This window comes from Lepisma saccharinum, chromosome 10, assembly GCF_977018435.1.
Source record: "Lepisma saccharinum chromosome 10, izLepSacc3.1, whole genome shotgun sequence".
Taxonomy (NCBI): domain Eukaryota; kingdom Metazoa; phylum Arthropoda; class Insecta; order Zygentoma; family Lepismatidae; genus Lepisma; species Lepisma saccharinum.
Window position 1 is genome coordinate 40,317,848 of NC_139238.1, and position 24,036 is coordinate 40,341,883.

The 24,036-nt window shown below is 40.5% G+C and overlaps 1 protein-coding gene across 1 annotated transcript in view; it reads left to right on the top strand.

The window, feature by feature from the left end:
- The window catches only part of LOC145993877 (protein Wnt-11b-2-like), a 181,245-nt gene that overhangs the window by 154,466 nt on the left and 2,743 nt on the right, over positions 1-24,036 (top strand). The window lies entirely within an intron of this gene.

Consider the following 24,036-nt stretch of genomic DNA (forward strand, 5'->3'; position numbering starts at 1 on the left):
ATATCAGATATTATAAAGTAGCAAACTACGTCCTTTACTAACTGGTTAAAGATGTTAATAAATTATGAAATAGTTGAAGTGGGTTTAGTATGTGTAAGTTTTTATTAAGTTCTTGCTTTATGTTAATATAAATCATTAGATTTCATAGTTATTATTGTTTGCATTCTTGTTTTACTTTTATTGTGAGTATTGATGCAGATTTGTTAATGATCTCTTGAGAGAGAAAAGCATTGGACACTCACAACTGCAGTAATTTGTGCATGTATTCGATATTATTCTTAGTACAGTATATTTGAAATTAAAAGTAATTGTTTATCTTTTGTTTGTTGTAACAAAAACTCTCCCCACCGAAAATTTTTGGTGAGGGGGATTTTTGAGGGCAAGATTGTTGGTGGGGGGAAGTCCCTCTCGTCCCCACAGGATTTCGCAACCTGGTGTTAGTGGTTGCAGTTTAAGAGACAATAGTTCCAAGTCCGCCATGCAAAGACACATCGATGTCGCTCAAACTTAAGATTCGATAAAGTATTTCAAGGTCTCCAGCTGTTATAAGAATTTTAGTCTGGTGATATCTGCGGTAAGAAAACGAAATCAACATCAGACATTCCCTCGACCGTCAAAAGTGCAAAGACCGAGACCATCTACGTATATCTGAAATATCAGTTAACTGCGTTAGCTAAAGCGTGCTAATGGAATCGTAAGTGTTTATTACTATTTCAATAAGTTACGCTATCTTTCACTGCACAACCTTCTTTCCTTGAAACCCACGCTGGACTGCAGCCAGACGTGTGGGCGATGCAAGGCGTATAAAAAGGGAGTACCCCACTAATTTTCATGTCTGGTCGAGGAACGCAAGGGTTTCACACTGGAAGATTTATTAAGGGTTTGGTTGGGAAAAAGAACGCTATCCTTTCTTATCAACCATTTCGTACCTTTCCGATATTGTAGGCTTGAATATCCACCTTGTTTAAGAACAAAAACAATAACGTGGCTTTAATAAATAATAATTTCCAAAGAAGTGTTGCGACTCTGATATTTAGAGTCATGTATCTTTGAGATTTAGGGCATGTGCAAGTCCAAATGGAGTTAGGATAGCTGGTCAGAGGTTTGTTTGGTTTGACGTGTGATTGTTATCTCTTTATGAATAATCTCCTCGTGTACTTCTGGTGCTAATAGTAACTTATCGTTGTCCAAAATCTAACGATTACTGACACTGGATAGTAAGATGGATGATAACACGTAATCGGTAAGGAATTCAGGCTGGACTTGTATCGCAACGAAATTGCTCATTTTGCCCTTGTACGTACACTGTCTAAGGAAAGTTTTTAAACAGTGTTGCAATCTTCGGTGGAATTTTGCTACCAGAAACGAGGCAAATATACCCGGTATTGTAAGAAATCGGAGAGAATTTGGAGAGAGGCCTATGAGATTCTGTTAATCGCATATCATTTACCATTATTTCTATCAAAGTGCTTGGATGGACTGTAATAAATATGTAAATAAGGAAATTACGTTTAGCGGGAAGGGCACGTACGCCTTCCAAAAGTGCCGCATTATATTACAATGGACGAAAAATGTTCGAGCAATTCTTTTCCGTGAAAGAATAAAACCAAGTTTAACACAAATACATTTACAAGGCAATAACGTTAACTGATGGGCACAAACGAGAGCGTTCTATCATGTTAGAACAGTTTCGCCTGAGGCAATGTATTATCGAACTGATCCCTTCTGGTAAACACAAATAACGTATAACTACTACTACTGCACAAAAATCACCATATAATTAAAGGGACGTGGGTTCGTTTCCTGGCGAAGGCACACTGTATAGTAGTTCGGATTCCACTTTGAAGCTCCAGTCCCGATTAGTTTATCTGGTCACACTCTGGACTTAAAACGAACCCTGGTAATTGTCTTTAAGTGAATATATGGAAAATTCTGCACGTTATATATTTCCAGTGTTACGGCCTTCCTCATTGCGCAGTGGTAGCGTCGTCGCCTTGTAATCAAGGGGTCCCGGTCCGATACCCGGTGGAGGCACATAGTGGTTTGGATCCCACTTTAAACTGTAGGCCCAGTCCAGATTAGCCTTGCTGTGTCAGTCAATCATTTCCAGTGTTACAGCAGATTCCATGCCAATCCCAGAAAAAAAAAAACATTCTAGATCTGCCTATGTGTTGCACGTAGTAGAAAAAGTAACTTTGAACCAGCTAAAGTAAATAAATTCTCCTTCCCCCTCACGCCTCATTGTGCATATGGTGCCAAGATGTAAACTTTTTTATTACGTGCATTTTTAAATTATGTACATTCACATGTGAATTATATATTATTTTAAGGGAAACCCCCTCCCAATTTTATGGCACCGTCCGCGACATTACCCCCTTCCTCCTTTCCTGTGCAGCAATAAAAAGGCCAGCACGGGAAGGGAAAAAGTACAGCAGATGATGTTTTCGCCACCAATTCACGGTGTGTGCATATAATTTCACCCTGGCACTTGCGACCAAGGTTCTCTTGACATGGCATAGAGGTGTTTGTTTATTGTTTCCGGCCGACCTACCCCAGAGGCATCGGTGGGATATTATCATCAACTCTGGTGGCCAATTTTGTAACTACGAAAAAAAAAAGTCTTCCCACTTGAGGGTTTCTAAAATTTCTTCCTTTCTTCGGTTTCCTTTGATCTTGCCGCTGTTACCAGTGACTACTCCGAGGTTCACTTTTGAAACTCCCCACCTTCCTAATACCTTTGCGCCACCCTCCTTCTGGATGACTTTCCAAAGGTGGGCTGTTTCTCCTGGAGGCCATTCAAGAAAGACAAGAGAGTGTTTTCCCCCAGACAACTCACTAACATTCTCACTCAAAAATGAGAGCATGGATTAATATGTATAGACAAGCCACGATCAGGGATCTAGGGGGTGCGTATGGGGTGCGATGTTTTTTATCATCAAAAGAACACCGCCGTTTGTATATTTTTTATGCTTTATACTTGGTGCTTCGGATTATTATTACTGTAAGTTGTTATTGTTGTGTGCAGTAAGCAGTGGCGGAACCAGGAATGCCACTTGGGAGGAGCGATTTTCCCTCGGAAGTCCATTCTAACTAATATTTACATAGTTTTTAAAAAATATAATAATATGGGGATTAACGTGCACAAGATGAAAACATGGATGCTGGGTTCGAATCCCGGATACGTAAAGGATGTTTATTATTTTCTTCCACATTATTTTATTTATTTATTTAATTTATTTAAAGTGATGGACACTACAGGCAAATGCCCATTTACAGTGTCTTGTATTATCACATTGTTTGTTCCACAGAATATGCAATCAATAGAATCGATAAGGTACAATAATATGATAATATGTGTTAAAGTAATATAAAAATTAATATATAAAGTAATATGAAAAATAAATAGAAAGTAGCAACCTGACAAGTGAGGTTAAATCTTACACATATGACAAGAATAGAAACAGAGAAAAACAAAACAACCAATGAAAAACCTATGCACACATTACATATAGCTAAATGATGAGGTATAGATAGTAAATAGCAAAAAACTGATCCTTAGCATTAATTCTTTCACCTGAACAAACAAAGTATGTACATAGAAAATGACTGAACTGCTAGATAACGTCAAATCTTGTTTTGAAAATATGTCAATTTCACTTTTGAACTTTCGTGAGCTTTGAACTATGTCCACCTTATCATACGTTTTTGTAATTTCGTTGTACCACCTACACATTTTCCGAGTGGGTGTCGCATTGGCTGACTTTGTTAGAGATCTCGCTACTTGAAACAGCTCTCTCCGCGGTCTTACCTTACTAAATGGTACATAAAAATGGTTTTCTGAGAGCAGTTGAGAGGAGTCTAATGAGTTATTTAGAAGTTTATGTAAAACTAGCAACTGATGTATATTTCTTCTATCCTATAGGGGTTGTACAGTCAGAGAAAGTAGTTCTTGGGCCACGAGATTTACGACATCGTAACATGCCTGTTGTCTATGCAACCCAAATAACAAAATTGTCGCTTAGGTTTGCCTGGCGGACCTGGATTCTGGGGAACGATTGAGTATTGACAGCAGCGTGAGTCATACCCCCAGGCCCAGCAGTAGAGACAATTGGAGAGTTCTAAATCCTCTTTTGAGGCTCGAATCATCATTTGAGGCTCGCAGTGTTGCCAACTCCTTACCCGAAAAAATCACCAAGGTTTTTGGGGTAACCTAACCTAAAGCATGGAGCTGGCAACCTTTTTCTCGCAGTGTTGCCAACACTACGCCCGAAAGTAAAGCTCGGTGGGGCTTGCTTTAATGGTTTGCTCTTGTAAGGCATAAACCCCCCCCCCCTATTTTCGGACACAGTATTACCAACATTTTACTCGAAAAAAATCACCAAGATTTTTTTTTGTCTAACCTAACCTAAAGCAAGGAGCTGGCAACCTTGCTTGAGGCTTGCCTTACAGGGCATAAAGCAAGGTTGCCAACCTACTGGTATTTTTGCCATAGTCTTTTACAAAAAAAAAAAAAGAGAGGGGAGAGAGAGAGGGAAGAGTTAAACAACCGACAGCCTACCTACAGCTTTTTTTCCTTGGTCTAACCTAACCTAAAGCAAGGAGCTGGCAACTTTGCTTGAGGCTTGCTTTACAGTGCATAAAGCAATTTTTGCCAACCTACATATACTGGGCAAGGAGAGCCGGCACTGCCGTAAAAGAGAGAGAGATGGATGGATGGCAACACTGCACGGGTTCAACGCCAGAAAGTGAAGATCGTCTTAATGGTTTTCTCTTGTAAGGCATGAGCTCATTACTGTTGCCAGCTATAGGTTTTTCTCGCAGTGTTACAGTAGAGACAATTGGAGAGTTCTAAATAATTTTTTGAGGCTCGAATCATCATTTGAGGCTCGTTGTAGCCTTTTATGATGTATATTTTGAGGGCACAGAGTTGGCAACACTGTGGGTTTTTACTGTAGCCTTTTATGAGGGGGTCTATTGCCCTCTGTTTACATCTGGCAATACTGCCGTAGATTTTTTGACAGTGTTGTTAACCTACTGGGTTTTTTTCACTGTAAATTTTCATCAAAGGGTCTGAGGGGTCCATGTATTTTTTATGTCTGGCAATACTGTTGGGGGGCTAGTGTTGGCAACACTGTGGGTTTTTACTGTAGCCTTTTATGAGGGGGTCTATTGCCCTCTGTTTACATCTGGCAACTCTATTGGATGTTTTTTTTTGAGGCTTGGGTTTTACCAACCCATCCGAAGAAAATTCCACTATATGATCTTTTACTGGCTAAGCTAACCTACAAATAGAAATTGGCAACACTAACAAAACTCGAATTATTATTTGAGGCTCGAATTATTATTTGATGCTCGAAATCATTATTTGAGGCTCGAAATCATCATTTGATGCTCGTCGGTGTTGCCTACCCACTCTACAAAAATTCTACTATATGATTTTTCACAGGTTAAGCTAACCTACAAATAGGAGTTGGCAGCACTGACTTATAAACCCACTGGGTTCTCTTGGCATGTTTTTTCATGATGTGTTGCTAGGCTATTGAGCATCTTGGCGTATACAATGTATATCCTATCCGCGACGGAGACCGTGGACCTGGGCACCATGGGAGAACTTTTAGGTTTCGAGAACAACCACCCAAAACTCGAAGCTGGCATCAAGCACGTAGCAACCAACATTCCTAAATTCCTAAAATCTTGGCGTATACAATGTATATCCTATCCGCGACGGAGACCGTGGACCTGGGCACCATGGGAGAATTTTTAGGTTTCGAGAACAACCACCCAAAACTCGAAGCTGGCATCAAGCACGTAGCAACCAATATTCCTAAATTCACCTAACCTAACCTAACCTAACCTAACCTAACCTAACCTAACACATAACCTAACCTAACCTAACCTAACCTAACCTAACCTAACCTAACGTAACCTAACCTAACCCACTGGGTTCTCTTGGCATGTTTTTTCATGATGTGTTGCTAGGCTATTGAGCATCTTGGCGTATACAATGTATATATTTTGAGAGGGGGGTTATGGCTTTTTATGCTGTACGAATACTGGAAGCTTGACAGTGACAACCAACAGAGTAGGTAAACCTACATCCAGGAACTGGCAACACTAGTTTCTGACAGTGAATTTGAAATAAAATATTAAACAAAATACATGAGTAAGCACTGTGATTACAAATAGTACCAGTGTTATGCCCCCCAACTCCAACTGGACAACTGGGGAAAATAATTGTACAACAATTTGTACCTAATTGTACAATACTTGTACCTAATTGTACAACATATACACAGACATAAAAGAAAGAGTCTTCCCGTAACTTACTTCATGTACAATTTATATGATTTTACAACTGTGAAAAGAAAGCATATGTGTTCTGTATGCACACATTTATTCTTATTTTTCGAAGTTGAATGAAAGCACATGTTTTTACGCTCTCGTAATACTAACCTTGCTCCACTGATTTTAAATTGCTTCCATCCGCTTTTTTTTTCCTGTGTTATTTCCGTATGCACGCAACATTCGCTTTCAATAGACAGAAGGAGTGTTAGTATAGCAGGCTCCGAGTTTACAATTTATTAAATTAAACAATAATTTATGTAAGAATATACTTGTACTTACCGAACACAAAATAATAAAAGCACATGTGAATATTTGCGTGTGTTCATGTTATATGACGACTGAGTAAAAAAATAATATTGACTCCCCGAAAGATAAAGTTCCTAGTTCGACATCAGATGCATGCAAATTTTATGTTTTGCTCTCCAAAATCTTGATTTTATGTTTGTGCTATTTGTCATACAGCAGAGGAGGAGGAGGAGGGAGAGGGAGGGGAGGGGGTACTATTAGCGCCATCTATTAGCAAACAATAGAAATAAAAAGTAAGTCAAACTTTTTCAACACCCAAATATTTTAAACGTCCTCGCGTAGTAATACGATCTAGCTGAAGATGTTTAAAAGAGTACTCTTAGTCGACGAAGCTAATTGCTAGGGCTCTTATATTACTAAAATATTCTTTAATTTGCATATTTCTCATACCGCCATATGTTGTTCTATTTGACTTCTTCCAAAAAAATGCTAATTAGCGAGAGTTAATTAAGCAAGGCAAGTAAAAGAAGCAAAATAGAACAACATATGGCGGCGTGAAAATATGTAAAAAATTCGATTCAGAGGTGGATCGAATTAAAGTTGGGGGATATATTGCATTTTTTCCCTATAATGTACAAAACATTTACCGTACATAATCTTTTCCATTTACAACAGTATAAAATAAGAGGAATGTGTGACAATATCCATATTAATTAGGAAAGTATGTTGTATGCTAGGTTAGCTAATTGTGTCTTTTACAGCTTCACTGTATAGAGGGAAGATGGAAAAAGAGAGCTCTACGGAAACTGACGCTCTTAACAATATTGTAAGCCCGTGAAAATTATATATAAATAAGACTTAAGCGTATTATCTGCTTTCATGTCAGATTTTGCCAACCTGTGAGCTGTAGTGTTTAGGTGACAAACGACCTGCTCAAATATGATACTGTTGATAATATTGTACGCCCGTGAAAATTACATATAAATAAGACTTAAGCGTATTATCTGCTTTCATGTCAGATTTTACCAACCTGTGAGCTGTAGTGTTTAGGTGACAAGCGACCTGCTCAAATATGATACTGTTGATAATATTGTACGTTCGTGAAAATTATATATAAATAAGACTTAAGCGTATTATCTGCTTTCATGTCAGATTTTACCAACCTGTGAGCTGTAGTGTTTAGGTGACAAGCGACCTGCTCAAATATGATACTGTTGACAATATTGTACGCCCGTGAAAATTATATATAAATAAGACTTAAGCGTATTATCTGCTTTCATGTCAGATTTTACCAACCTGTGAGCTGTAGTGTTTAGGTGACAAGCGACCTGCTCAAATATGATACTGTTGACAATATTGTACGCCCGTGAAAATTATATATAAATAAGACTTAAGCGTATTATCTGCTTTCATGTCAGATTTTACCAACCTGTGAGCTGTAGTGTTTAGGTGACAAGCGACCTGCTCAAATATGATACTGTTGACAATATTGTACGTTCGTGAAAATTATATATAAATAAGACTTAAGCGTATTATCTGCTTTCATGTCAGATTTTACCAACCTGTGAGCTGCAGTGTTTAGGTGACAAGCGACCTGCTCAAATATGATACTGTTGACAATATTGTACGTCCGTGAAAATTATATATAAATAAGACTTAAGCGTATTATCTGCTTTCATGTCAGATTTTACCAACCTGTGAGCTGTAGTGTTTAGGTGACAAGCGACGTGCTCAAATATGATACTGTTGACAATATTGTACGCCCGTGAAAATTATATATAAATAAGACTTAAGCGTATTATCTGCTTTCATGTCAGATTTTGCCAACCTGTGAGCTGTAGTGTTTAGGTGACAAGCGACCTGCTCAAATATGATACTGTTGACAATATTGTACGCCCGTGAAAATTACATATAAATAAGACTTAAGCGTATTATCTGCTTTCATGTCAGATTTTGCCAACCTGTGAGCTGTAGTGTTTAGGTGACAAGCGACCTGCTCAAATATGATACTGGTAGCCATAAAACGGAATGGGCACTTGAGGATTCTTCAGGATGTCGGCTTTGTACTTGAGAGCATAGTTTGATTCGTATTCTACCACTGGCACGCGCAGCTCCATGGACCTTACAATACACTTGGCAGCGTCGGGTAGTGTGTTGGGAAGCAAGGTAGTCCCGTCCGGGCCCAAAGTGCTGTATCGCATCAGTGCGTCGTTGTCGTTGGCAGCTCTGCGAAAAGTGACGCGCAAACTACCCTTCTACATGATCTCCTTGTAGTCCGAGAAGAAACCGGGCAGCAGACGCATGGGAAACAGTACTGTGTGACTTTGAGTTTTGATTTTTGTACCTGCTTCGAATCCCCCTGCCTGGTAGTATGCTGCATCGGTCTTGGAGAGTTTCAGTGTTCCCACGGCAGTCGAGGTAATCCCGGGGTAGTCAACCCTATCGATGACGGTGCCGTGCTTTCTAACTTCCACCTGCGAGAATAGGTACGGCACAAAATTATCTACGAGTCTTAGGTTTGCGTTGGCAAGAAATGCTTCGCCGTTGTCTCTCTTCACTACATCAAACTTGACGTACAAATCAGCTCTGTGAGGGTGAATGAATTTATCCCCGACGTCCACATCGTATTCTATCTCTCGATTCGCTTCGTTAAGGTTGGCAAACGTGCGACGGTTGGGAGGGAAGGACTGCAACTCGTAACTTTCGATTTGTTCCATGATGGTTATTTATTATATGTTAATCTCCACGACGGCAGTGGTCGCGGCTCCTGCAAAATCAACTACCTCCCCCTTCTTGTTTGTCACTGCTAATTCTATGTTGTCTATGCGATTACGAGATACAGGAAAGTATATCGGTGGGGAGGGTGTGTAGATAATTGGCTCCATGAACTCAGAGTTTGGTTTGAACGTAGCGATAATACCTGTCTGCTTGTAACTCCCTGGGATGCCGTCAGAGGATTTGGTGATCATACCTTGATCATTTTTTTACAGAGCAGTTCGGGTAGGTTGTTATTTATAGACCCCACCCCAATTTTTTTTTGTTTCGTGTTCATGGCGATGGTCGTACCTAATGCGGCGACCCGTTCGCCCAGCGAGACGTCTCTGCTGACGAGTCTCCCGAAAGCTGCGTGCTCTAACTTTCTGTCAGCATCATGACGTACATCGAGATCGGTATTGGTATTGTAGGCAATATCGTGATTCTTGCATGCAGCATCCAGGGGATTCACACTCTTGTCGCCTCTCTTTTATTCGCTGTTCGAGTTTGGTACCGGGGCCGCGGTACTGGTAACCTGGCAAGTGCATCTTGAAGGGTAGCTTGTTGATGATGTCGTTCACGAGACCTCGGCCTTCGGCCACGTTCCAAAATTTCGGAGGTAGGGTGTTGATGATTTTGATGAGGTACCCTATGCCTTTGTCGTCATTCACAATGAAGTTGGCAAGCTTGGAGCTAACCATGTCCACAATTCCTACCTTCTCGTTGCGAAAGTTGCTGTTGCCTGTATTCTCCTCTCCTGCAATAACCAACAACCTGTCTATGAGCTTGCGCACGTCGTCAACCCACACAAACTCTTTGGGCAGGTTGTTGTAGAGTTTGACGCCGCTGCCTGTTTTGACCTGGTTCCATATCGGCTTGATGAGGTTCTTGTATTTTTCGCCGCTGCTAGATTTGACGCGATTCTGCGTAGCGTTGTTGTTTTGGTACAAGGCATCCGTCATGATCAAAATTTTCTTGTAACTTTGGTAATCTTCGTCTGTGTAATCTCTTGGCTGCTTTTTTGGTGATGAGTTCCCACAGTCCAACCGTGCCGGGATACCCGTTCCAGCTGTTTTTCTCACCCAAATTGACTTTCACGTTGTCACCCTCGAACGTGACTTTCGATTTTCCGATTTTCCAAACCACGCCCTCGTTGAGTTCCATGGTTGGGTACAATCCGAAAACCTCGTCTTTCTCGAACTAAACTCAACGGCCTGTTGATCAATCAATTTTCGGAACGCTGCTCTTCTTGCTGGAACAGTGACGATTTCAGATTCCCGACGATCGACATGACGAGGAAACCCAACGACGGAAAATACAGAAACAAAATTAACGACTTTCTAAACGTTGCAACGTTGTGAGAAACGTTTCTCACAACGTTGCAACGTTTAGAAAGTCGTTAATTTTGTTTCTGTATTTTCCGTCGTTGGGTTTCCTCGTCATGTCGATCGTCGGGAATCTGAAATCGTCACTGTTCCAGCAAGAAGAGCAGCGTTCCGAAAATTGATTGATCAACAGGCCGTTGAGTTTAGTTCGAGAAAGACGAGGTTTTCGGATTGTACCCAACCATGGAACTCAACGAGGGCGTGGTTTGGAAAATCGGAAAATCGAAAGTCACGTTCGAGGGTGACAACGTGAAAGTCAATTTGGGTGAGAAAAACAGCTGGAACGGGTATCCCGGCACGGTTGGACTGTGGGAACTCATCACCAAAAAAGCAGCCAAGAGATTACACAGACGAAGATTACCAAAGTTACAAGAAAATTTTGATCATGACGGATGCCTTGTACCAAAACAACAACGCTACGCAGAATCGCGTCAAATCTAGCAGCGGCGAAAAATACAAGAACCTCATCAAGCCGATATGGAACCAGGTCAAAACAGGCAGCGGCGTCAAACTCTACAACAACCTGCCCAAAGAGTTTGTGTGGGTTGACGACGTGCGCAAGCTCATAGACAGGTTGTTGGTTATTGCAGGAGAGGAGAATACAGGCAACAGCAACTTTCGCAACGAGAAGGTAGGAATTGTGGACATGGTTAGCTCCAAGCTTGCCAACTTCATTGTGAATGACGACAAAGGCATAGGGTACCTCATCAAAATCATCAACACCCTACCTCCGAAATTTTGGAACGTGGCCGAAGGCCGAGGTCTCGTGAACGACATCATCAACAAGCTACCCTTCAAGATGCACTTGCCAGGTTACCAGTACCGCGGCCCCGGTACCAAACTCGAACAGCGAATAAAAGAGAGGCGACAAGAGTGTGAATCCCCTGGATGCTGCATGCAAGAATCACGATATTGCCTACAATACCAATACCGATCTCGATGTACGTCATGATGCTGACAGAAAGTTAGAGCACGCAGCTTTCGGGAGACTCGTCAGCAGAGACGTCTCGCTGGGCGAACGGGTCGCCGCATTAGGTACGACCATCGCCATGAACACGAAACAAAAAAAAATTGGGGTGGGGTCTATAAATAACAACCTACCCGAACTGCTCTGTAAAAAAATGATCAAGGTATGATCACCAAATCCTCTGACGGCATCCCAGGGAGTTACAAGCAGACAGGTATTATCGCTACGTTCAAACCAAACTCTGAGTTCATGGAGCCAATTATCTACACACCCTCCCCACCGATATACTTTCCTGTATCTCGTAATCGCATAGACAACATAGAATTAGCAGTGACAAACAAGAAGGGGGAGGTAGTTGATTTTGCAGGAGCCGCGACCACTGCCGTCGTGGAGATTAACATATAATAAATAACCATCATGGAACAAATCGAAAGTTACGAGTTGCAGTCCTTCCCTCCCAACCGTCGCACGTTTGCCAACCTTAACGAAGCGAATCGAGAGATAGAATACGATGTGGACGTCGGGGATAAATTCATTCACCCTCACAGAGCTGATTTGTACGTCAAGTTTGATGTAGTGAAGAGAGACAACGGCGAAGCATTTCTTGCCAACGCAAACCTAAGACTCGTAGATAATTTTGTGCCGTACCTATTCTCGCAGGTGGAAGTTAGAAAGCACGGCACCGTCATCGATAGGGTTGACTACCCCGGGATTACCTCGACTGCCGTGGGAACACTGAAACTCTCCAAGACCGATGCAGCATACTACCAGGCAGGGGGATTCGAAGCAGGTACAAAAATCAAAACTCAAAGTCACACAGTACTGTTTCCCATGCGTCTGCTGCCCGGTTTCTTCTCGGACTACAAGGAGATCATGTAGAAGGGTAGTTTGCGCGTCACTTTTCGCAGAGCTGCCAACGACAACGACGCACTGATGCGATACAGCACTTTGGGCCCGGACGGGACTACCTTGCTTCCCAACACACTACCCGACGCTGCCAAGTGTATTGTAAGGTCCATGGAGCTGCGCGTGCCAGTGGTAGAATACGAATCAAACTATGCTCTCAAGTACAAAGCCGACATCCTGAAGAATCCTCAAGTGCCCATTCCGTTTTATGGCTACCAGTATCATATTTGAGCAGGTCGCTTGTCACCTAAACACTACAGCTCACAGGTTGGCAAAATCTGACATGAAAGCAGATAATACGCTTAAGTCTTATTTATATGTAATTTTCACGGGCGTACAATATTGTCAACAGTATCATATTTGAGCAGGTCGCTTGTCACCTAAACACTACAGCTCACAGGTTGGCAAAATCTGACATGAAAGCAGATAATACGCTTAAGTCTTATTTATATATAATTTTCACGGGCGTACAATATTGTCAACAGTATCATATTTGAGCACGTCGCTTGTCACCTAAACACTACAGCTCACAGGTTGGTAAAATCTGACATGAAAGCAGATAATACGCTTAAGTCTTATTTATATATAATTTTCACGGACGTACAATATTGTCAACAGTATCATATTTGAGCAGGTCGCTTGTCACCTAAACACTGCAGCTCACAGGTTGGTAAAATCTGACATGAAAGCAGATAATACGCTTAAGTCTTATTTATATATAATTTTCACGAACGTACAATATTGTCAACAGTATCATATTTGAGCAGGTCGCTTGTCACCTAAACACTACAGCTCACAGGTTGGTAAAATCTGACATGAAAGCAGATAATACGCTTAAGTCTTATTTATATATAATTTTCACGGGCGTACAATATTGTCAACAGTATCATATTTGAGCAGGTCGCTTGTCACCTAAACACTACAGCTCACAGGTTGGTAAAATCTGACATGAAAGCAGATAATACGCTTAAGTCTTATTTATATATAATTTTCACGGGCGTACAATATTGTCAACAGTATCATATTTGAGCAGGTCGCTTGTCACCTAAACACTACAGCTCACAGGTTGGTAAAATCTGACATGAAAGCAGATAATACGCTTAAGTCTTATTTATATATAATTTTCACGAACGTACAATATTATCAACAGTATCATATTTGAGCAGGTCGCTTGTCACCTAAACACTACAGCTCACAGGTTGGTAAAATCTGACATGAAAGCAGATAATACGCTTAAGTCTTATTTATATGTAATTTTCACGGGCGTACAATATTATCAACAGTATCATATTTGAGCAGGTCGTTTGTCACCTAAACACTACAGCTCACAGGTTGGCAAAATCTGACATGAAAGCAGATAATACGCTTAAGTCTTATTTATATATAATTTTCACGGGCTTACAATATTGTTAAGAGCGTCAGTTTCCGTAGAGCTCTCTTTTTCCATCTTCCCTCTATACAGTGAAGCTGTAAAAGACACAATTAGCTAACCTAGCATACAACATACTTTCCTAATTAATATGGATATTGTCACACATTCCTCTTATTTTATACTGTTGTAAATGGAAAAGATTATGTACGGTAAATGTTTTGTACATTATAGGGAAAAAATGCAAAATATCCCCCAACTTTAATTCGATCCACCTCTGAATCGAATTTTTTACATATTTTCACGCCGCCATATGTTGTTCTATTTTGCTTCTTTTACTTGCCTTGCTTAATTAACTCTCGCTAATTAGCATTTTTTTTGGAAGAAGTCAAATAGAACAACATATGGCGGTATGAGAAATATGCAAATTAAAGAATATTTTAGTAATATAAGAGCCCTAGCAATTAGCTTCGTCGACTAAGAGTACTCTTTTAAACATCTTCAGCTAGATCGTATTACTACGCGAGGACGTTTAAAATATTTGGGTGTTGAAAAAGTTTGACTTACTTTTTATTTCTATTGTTTGCTAATAGATGGCGCTAATAGTACCCCCTCCCCTCCCTCTCCCTCCTCCTCCTCCTCTGCTGTATGACAAATAGCACAAACATAAAATCAAGATTTTGGAGAGCAAAACATAAAATTTGCATGCATCTGATGTCGAACTAGGAACTTTATCTTTCGGGGAGTCAATATTATTTTTTTACTCAGTCGTCATATAACATGAACACACGCAAATATTCACATGTGCTTTTATTATTTTGTGTTCGGTAAGTACAAGTATATTCTTACATAAATTATTGTTTAATTTAATAAATTGTAAACTCGGAGCCTGCTATACTAACACTCCTTCTGTCTATTGAAAGCGAATGTTGCGTGCATACGGAAATAACACAGGAAAAAAAAAGCGGATGGAAGCAATTTAAAATCAGTGGAGCAAGGTTAGTATTACGAGAGCGTAAAAACATGTGCTTTCATTCAACTTCGAAAAATAAGAATAAATGTGTGCATACAGAACACATATGCTTTCTTTTCACAGTTGTAAAATCATATAAATTGTACATGAAGTAAGTTACGGGAAGACTCTTTCTTTTATGTCTGTGTATATGTTGTACAATTAGGTACAAGTATTGTACAATTAGGTACAAATTGTTGTACAATTATTTTCCCCAGTTGTCCAGTTGGAGTTGGGGGGCATAACACTGGTACTATTTGTAATCACAGTGCTTACTCATGTATTTTGTTTAATATTTTATTTCAAATTCACTGTCAGAAACTAGTGTTGCCAGTTCCTGGATGTAGGTTTACCTACTCTGTTGGTTGTCACTGTCAAGCTTCCAGTATTCGTACAGCATAAAAAGCCATAACCCCCCTCTCAAAATATATACATTGTATACGCCAAGATGCTCAATAGCCTAGCAACACATCATGAAAAAACTTGCCAAGAGAACCCAGTGGGTTAGGTTAGGTTAGGTTACGTTAGGTTAGGTTAGGTTATGTGTTAGGTTAGGTTAGGTTAGGTTAGGTTAGGTTAGGTTAGGTTAGGTGAATTTAGGAATATTGGTTGCTACGTGCTTGATGCCAGCTTCGAGTTTTGGGTGGTTGTTCTCGAAACCTAAAAATTCTCCCATGGTGCCCAGGTCCACGGTCTCCGTCGCGGATAGGATATACATTGTATACGCCAAGATTTTAGGAATTTAGGAATGTTGGTTGCTACGTGCTTGATGCCAGCTTCGAGTTTTGGGTGGTTGTTCTCGAAACCTAAAAGTTCTCCCATGGTGCCCAGGTCCACGGTCTCCGTCGCGGATAGGATATACATTGTATACGCCAAGATGCTCAATAGCCTAGCAACACATCATGAAAAAACATGCCAAGAGAACCCAGTGGGTTTATAAGTCAGTGCTGCCAACTCCTATTTGTAGGTTAGCTTAACCTGTGAAAAATCATATAGTAGAATTTTTGTAGAGTGGGTAGGCAACACCGACGAGCATCAAATGATGATTTCGAGCCTCAAATAATGATTTCGAGCATCAAATAATAATTCGAGCCTCAAATAATAATTCGAGTTTTGTTAGTGTTGCCAATTTCTATTTGTAGGTTAGCTTAGCCAGTAAAAGATCATATAGTGGAATTTTCTTCGGATGGGTTGGTAAAACCCAAGCCTCAAAAAAAAAAACATCCAATAGAGTTGCCAGATGTAAACAGAGGGCAATAGACCCCCCTCATAAAAGGCTACAGTAAAAACCCACAGTGTTGCCAACACTAGCCCCCCAACAGTATTGCCAGACATAAAAAATACATGGACCCCTCAGACCCTTTGATGAAAATTTACAGTGAAAAAAACCCAGTAGGTTAACAACACTGTCAAAAAATCTACGGCAGTATTGCCAGATGTAAACAGAGGGCAATAGACCCCCCTCATAAATGGCTACAGTAAAAACCCACAGTGTTGCCAACTCTGTGCCCTCAAAATATACATCATAAAAGGCTACGACGAGCCTCAAATGATGATTCGAGCCTCAAAAAATTATTTAGAACTCTCCAATTGTCTCTACTGTAACACTGCGAGAAAAACCTATAGCTGGCAACAGTAATGAGCTCATGCCTTACAAGAGAAAACCATTAAGACGATCTTCACTTTCTGGCGTTGAACCCGTGCAGTGTTGCCATCCATCCATCTCTCTCTCTTTTACGGCAGTGCCGGCTCTCCTTGCCCAGTATATGTAGGTTGGCAAAAATTGCTTTATGCACTGTAAAGCAAGCCTCAAGCAAAGTTGCCAGCTCCTTGCTTTAGGTTAGGTTAGACCAAGGAAAAAAAGCTGTAGGTAGGCTGTCGGTTGTTTAACTCTTCCCTCTCTCTCTCCCCTCTCTTTTTTTTTTTTGTAAAAGACTATGGCAAAAATACCAGTAGGTTGGCAACCTTGCTTTATGCACTGTAAGGCAAGCCTCAAGCAAGGTTGCCAGCTCCTTGCTTTAGGTTAGGTTAGACAAAAAAAAAAATCTTGGTGATTTTTTTCGAGTAAAATGTTGGTAATACTGTGTCCGAAAATAGGGGGGGGGGGTTATGCCTTACAAGAGCAAACCATTAAAGCAAGCCCCACCGAGCTTTACTTTCGGGCGTAGTGTTGGCAACACTGCGAGAAAAAGGTTGCCAGCTCCATGCTTTAGGTTAGGTTACCCCAAAAACCTTGGTGATTTTTTCGGGTAAGGAGTTGGCAACACTGCGAGCCTCAAATGATGATTCGAGCCTCAAAAGAGGATTTAGAACTCTCCAATTGTCTCTACTCCCAGCCATAACAAACAACAGCTGGGTGCCGTGAGACCTCCAGAAAAAGTTTCAGGAATTGGTTTCTTAACAACAGCTACTCGTAAGGAAATGTTCTCTTTACTGATATTAGTGTCATTGTCAAGAAAGTTCACTGAAATGGTGGTTTTCATCGCATCATCATCGCGCAACACACATGCTGTCAACCCAGAACTCCTTGAAAAAGATTGGAGTTAAAAACAACTACTTGACAAATCATAAGACGAAATGATATTCATTAGCCCAACTTAGAATGTTGTGTAAGGCATGGATCATCATGTTCTATCATCAATTTCATAACTTCATTAATCAACCTCATCGTCTTAGTTGACCCAAGTGATAGAAAAGCAATATAAAATACGCAAAATTAAGAAATTAATAAATGACATTTTCAGCGATTTCACGCAGCGAATCAGTTGCATGTAGACAAAGTTTCATTAATCGGGAACCAAGGGCCCCCTCGTTCTACTTCATTGTCATTTTCCCTCCACTTTGCCTGCTGCGATTAACCCGATGTTGATTAATACAACATTAATTAAAACAACCAACCAACGAAACAATCCACAAAGTGCACCAAAGCGGCGCATATTATGAATAGGTAAACTATCTGATATTATGCTAATTTAGAATTTAGTAATGAAATGGTAATTTTGGGGGTCCAGTTAAGTGGCTGCACATCCATTATGTAATTGCGATATCATCAAATTGTACGAAGCGTGTCTAAACCTACGTAAAGTGTCAGTTCCTGTGATGGAATATGTAGCCAGGGCTTTAAGATCAAATTGTTATTGATTTTATTAGTAATTACCTCAGTTCTTTTCCTCTGAAGTTAAATTATTCATGACGACGATCTATGATTACATTAAAGACATGAATGTACATACACAATGAACCCATTTTGGTCGGAACTCGAACTCGGAACATTGTTCGGCAAGAAATACAAATATCCATAAGGTATGAGTGTTTCATTGGAGATGTTCCTCTACTTCCGTCATTTTATCACTAATATATTTCTTTTATAAACAATAATAAATAACAACTACCTAAAAATAAATATTATTTTGCACTTTTACATGCATAAGTTTGTTTACTGTTAGAGTGCGAACTGGCACCTGTTTATTTAGATTGTTCTTTATGTTTCGTGTGTAGTTAAAGATAGGAAAAATGCTTGTGGAACGATTAGGGCTCTAAGAATTCCGTCCGTGACGGAGTGGTTAGCACAGTGCGCTACGATGTCTGATGTCCTGAGTTCGAATCCCGTCGTTCGTATGGGTGTTCTTTGTGAGTGTCCCTTCAACAATTTCATCATATCACTCATCCTCGTTGTCGCGATTAGCAAAAGGTGAAAGAAAAACGACGCTAAATAAGAAAATAAAAAGAGGCTATCAGAAGAATTCTTATTTCCGGACGTGTCCTAGATTTTAGAGTTGTGTCTGGCCTCCGGAAGGAATTTGAAAGAAATCACAAATGTCTTATACGTATTTTGGGCATCACGTAACTTCAAATTAGATGGAGAAACAGAAAATCTGAGGGGAGTCTGAGATAACGAGGTTCCTTGGAGAAATATGCTTAAATCAAAGAGTGTGCATGGTTGCTAATGGATGTTCGGAAAAACAATTACAATACCAGATCAGAAATTACTTCCCGATTTTCTAGATCCGGAAAAGACCAGATATACCTATGTGCGTATAAAAATGCTTACTTAGTGAAGTTTCATCGATACTATAATCTCGGTAATTTGTTCGAAGTAACAAGTTTCGTTCCAGAAATTATAAACAGTCCTTATTGGAGAAATAAGGCACACAATTCTGTTTTATCCCAGTGTATAGTAGTTTTTTACATTTCAATAAACAAGAATTTCCAGACTTTGTTTACGAAATTGTGAACTTTTTCTTTCCGAATTCATGGATTGTTTTCCCTTCCTGGCCCCGTCTCGACGAAAAACGTTCTGTCTTGCATACTCAAGTTGAAATCACACACGGCCGTGCTATTAATTAGCTGTTGAGGAATTTTAAACTCAACCGTTCACTTAAACATTAATTTTTGAACTGAGATGTGTTATATTCTCGTTATATGCAAAGATGTCCTAGAGTTGACGAGCTGTATCTTTGCGGGTGTACCCTGCCCAAGTCTGGCTGCGCAGTAGCAAGGGGGAGGAGCTACCGGCTGCGCGTCATTACCTTGCGTTCTGTCCTTGCTGTCGACCACCCAAAGGGCGATTAGGTGGCAACTACATAAACGTATCTCTCTCACACTCTCCGCGGAGTAGCCAAGGCCAGCCGCACAGATACAGCTCGTCAACTCTAGTAACCTATTATATTTACTGCAAATGCGTTCGTGTCCAACATTTTGAGACAATTTGTACTTTCCGCTGAAGAGTGATCTGATAGCCCTATGTGTGATGAAATCTGTTTTTACTCAATTTCTGATATAATTTATTCCAGCATTTCCTTCAACTTCTATTACCTTGTTATTACCTCCAATGATTACAAAAACTTTTCCTTCGTGTTCGACCTTTGGGTTCAGAAATGTTTACAACATCCCCATCTCCCGCTTGTAAATAGCAGGCAACAATACTCTGGAAGTGTTGTATACAACTTGTTTACTACATATTTTACGAAAATATTAGAATGTTAGCTTGATATAACTGTGGATTGGAACGAACGAAATAAAATACCTCTTTTATACGCACACTGGAACGAGCGCAGGTCTGCTGTGAGTCACTCCGGCAGTGAAGGTCACTGATCGAAGCAGTTGATACTTGCTTGCTACAAACAAGTACCTTATTTTTGCTCAAGGGAACACGGAAATCTTCGTTACTTTTTTTTTCACCAGACTAATGGTGAACATTTACAGGAACGTAAGGAGTAGTATCATATTCTATTGGAATTAGATTTCGTGACGTTTAAAGGATATCATAGCTACATGTAAATCTCTTTTGTGACTTACACTGAACTTATGTTAAAGTTTCATTGACATGTGAAAGCGGAAATTGAGAGATCCTTTTTCCTTACGATTTCTAAACAACCGAAGAGTGTGGTGAACGTGAAACTACTTATTGTTCGCAACAACGATATGTATTATACAAATGGTCTCTAATCAAAAACCCTATTACATCACAGGAAGTGATTTTTAAGACAATTCTACCACGTATCCAACATAACCAATATTCAGATTGATTCCAACCTTCTGTTTGGCTTATTTTGTGTTGCATTTTTACCTCTTGAGATAATCGCGACGATGAAGATGATTGGTAATGATACGAATTCAATGCTACATCTAAACCTCAACAGGTTTCGAACCTGGATCCTCTGGCCTTGTAGAGAGCTACGGTGATTTTTATTTTCATTTGGTATTTTAAGTTCACTTTATGCACAGTAAGGCTAATCGATACTGCATCTACAGTTTAAAGTGGGATCCGAACCACTGTGTGTTTCCACCAGGTATCGAACAGCAGGCGCTTTGATTAAAAGGCGACTCCGCTACTACTGCGCCATCGGGAAGGCTAAGAGAGCGAGTGAGAGAGAGAGAGAGAGAGAGAGAGAGAGAGAGAGAGAGAGAGAGAGAGAGAGAGAGAGTGAGAGTGAGTGAGTGAGTGTGTTACGGTGACTACGGTAATGAAGCATTGAAAGTAGCTATTCTTTAGTCAATATTGGGATTGTTAATGAATATTATGAATGTCAGTTCAAATTGGGGAAAAAAAAAACCTACGAAATTTCCAGAGTGCCGTTACAAATCGTTAATTTTTCTCTTTCCACACTTTGCTACTAGATATTTGCATGCTAAGATGTAGAAAGTGCTACATTTTCAGTGTGTGGAGTTGAGATTTATTTCTAAGAATGGAGTAGTGGGAAAAGGATCACCTCACATGTTTGGATTATAGCATGAAAGACGAGTTGCTCTTGAGACAGACAGAATCACCCGATCACCTAAAGGTGCAATGTGTGTTGCCTACCTTTCCGGCATTATTGACTACCATTAAAGTCTTATGGGGAAGAACTTTTTTCCGCCACTGTACATCCGGTAGTCAGGCTCATGAACCATGATTGTACTGAAGCTCACTCCTGACCATTGTGTGTTGAACTGTGAAAAAGTAAGCATGTATCTTCTTTTAATTAGCATGAAGCAGGGTGTATATGAAAACAGAGTAGCCATTGCTCTGCATGTGGTTGGAAAGTCACCTAAAAGCTCTGAAGATCAGGAAAAGGTTTGTGTATCCCACAATCCAGAGATTCACTGAGATTGGTAGGGTGAAAGACCGCCCAAGAGTTGGTCGATGTCACACTGTATGGACAGCGGCGGCTGATAAAGCAGTGGTTGGTGACTCCCGTCCGCCGAAATCCCATCTGGGAGCAAGTGATAATGTCACAGAAGCTGAACATTTCACAACAATCAATGTCCAGGGTACTTAATGAAGACCTTGGACTTTGAGCTTACCGACAGAGTACTGGACATTTTCTGAAGCCACACCTGAAGAAGCAGAGGCAAGTGACATAGAGCCGGCTCATGGACAATGGACATTATAGGATCATCTTCACTAAGGAGAAAGTGTTCACCACTAAAGAAAGTTTTCACTGTCAAAATGAAAGGGTGTATGCTTCAAGCTCTCAAGAAGTTTGTGAGAGGGTTCCCAAAGTTCAGAGATGCTACCAGCCCTCCTCAGTCATGGTTTGGTGGGGGTGAGCTGTGAGAGTTCCATCACGCTTCATTTTTGTGAAAAGGTCTTAAAAACCAGTGGGAAAGTGTATGTGGAAAGTGTCCTGGGACTTCTCGTGATGCCGTAGAACCAAACAATGTTTCACAATGAACCCTGGAGCTTCAAGAAAGATTCTTCCCAGCTCATAAAGCGAGGATGACCCAAAGGTGGCTGGAGACCAACATACCTGATTCCACCTCCACCGCTGATTGGCCATGATTCCACCTCCACCGCTGATTGGACATCTGTTAGCCCTGATCAAAATCCCCAGAACTGCAAACTATAGCCAGTGCTAGAGGGAACTGTCTGCAAGAAGAGGCACCGTAAAGTTGACGGTACCAGGGGTGGAATTTCCCATCGAGACCACCCATGCTGCAATAGATGCCAGGCTAGAGAGATTTCGAGCCTGTGTAAGGGCAAAAAGTGGGCATTTTGAAAACTGATTGGTGATATTTGTGTGCAATATATGCAAGTGTAACATACTAAAAGAAAATTTTAAAATCTGAAACCATGTTCAACTTATACAAAATAGTGTTGAACAGCATGCATGGCTACACTGTGCATGCACATGAGTTAAAGTTCCTCGTGCATGCCATGAAGGCACATTTGGGGGTAGAGCTCCACACATTCTCGATCTCGGCCACCTTTACCCCCCCCCACCAGGGTTTCCCCAGACACCCATTGATTAGAGGCTTGGTGAGTGCCAGAGCTGCTTTATGAGGGGACAAGGCCGGAAAAATTCCAAGCTTAGATCACCCATCCCAGGAATCGAACCCAGGTGTCCCACATGGCAGTCAGACGACCTACCGACTTCTAGACCACCGTGGCTGACCAGTAGATGAGTTAAATGTTTTATTATTTTGTTTTCTTTTGTAAAATTCAGTTTTCTTCAGTGTTAAATTTAGAAACATTTCTGTTGAACCAGTTCTTTTCCAAAGTGTGTTGCTATAGTGTATTATGATCTACAGTGTTCAAAGTGGAAATTCCTAGCTGGGAATATGCTTGTATGGATCAACATCGAAGCAATGCATTAGTCTTATGCAAATCATCCTAAGTGGGGAAATGCTAGAAAATTTTCTTAACTGGAGAAATAGCATCCCATTGACCCCCCCCCCAAACAACTCGAAGTGGTAGGCCTATATCGAAAAGAAATTGCATCATTAAATTATGATTAATAATATTGGTGATCTAACATTAAAATTAAACAAAGTTTGTGTGGCAACAATGTTCTGAGGGTTAAGCCCTTTCAATCGGCTTTTCATTGAGTGATGACGCATTTTTCAATTAATAGAGTCCCATCAGCACTCAATTACCTATCTCCAAGACTGTTTCTTCCTAATAGATGTCAATTCTCCAAAACAATATTTTTTTCAATATCGGTGTATGTGTGTAATGTAATTGTCTTTCTTTTTTAATGTATCAAAAAAAAAATACAACATTTGGCCTCTCTCCTCCTCCTCCAAGAAAGAATCTTGGCTGCGACACTGCATTGACGTCCATCCTACCCTCTGGCATGATCAATGTAGGATTATAATTTTTTTTAACTACGTAATATTTTACTTGTCACAGAAAAATGAACTATGCCAATGTTCTGGTCATTCACATTTCGGGCTTCTCGACAACACTGGTGTCTCCAAAGCGGTAGCATTGGAAATATTGTTTAACTGTTGAAGGTGCACTGTTCCATCACCTTCTACACTACACACTTCCTTCGCTGCAGCTCCCTTTTCAAAAAGTGGAGTAGGAGAACTCGAGAAACATTCTCGTCTTGATTCATAAGGCCATGGGCCGGACCCTTTGGCCGAGTGGTTAGCACATCGCGCTGCGACGCCAAGGGTCCCGGGTTCGAATCGTGCTCGGGCTTGGTTGTTTGTGAATGTCCATTCATCAATTTCATCATTTCATCACTCATCCCCATCTTCGCAAATTAGCCAAGAGGCACAAAACGCGAAGTAAAATAAACTAAACCAAACAAATCAATCATAAGGCCATGGGTGTTGGTCGCAG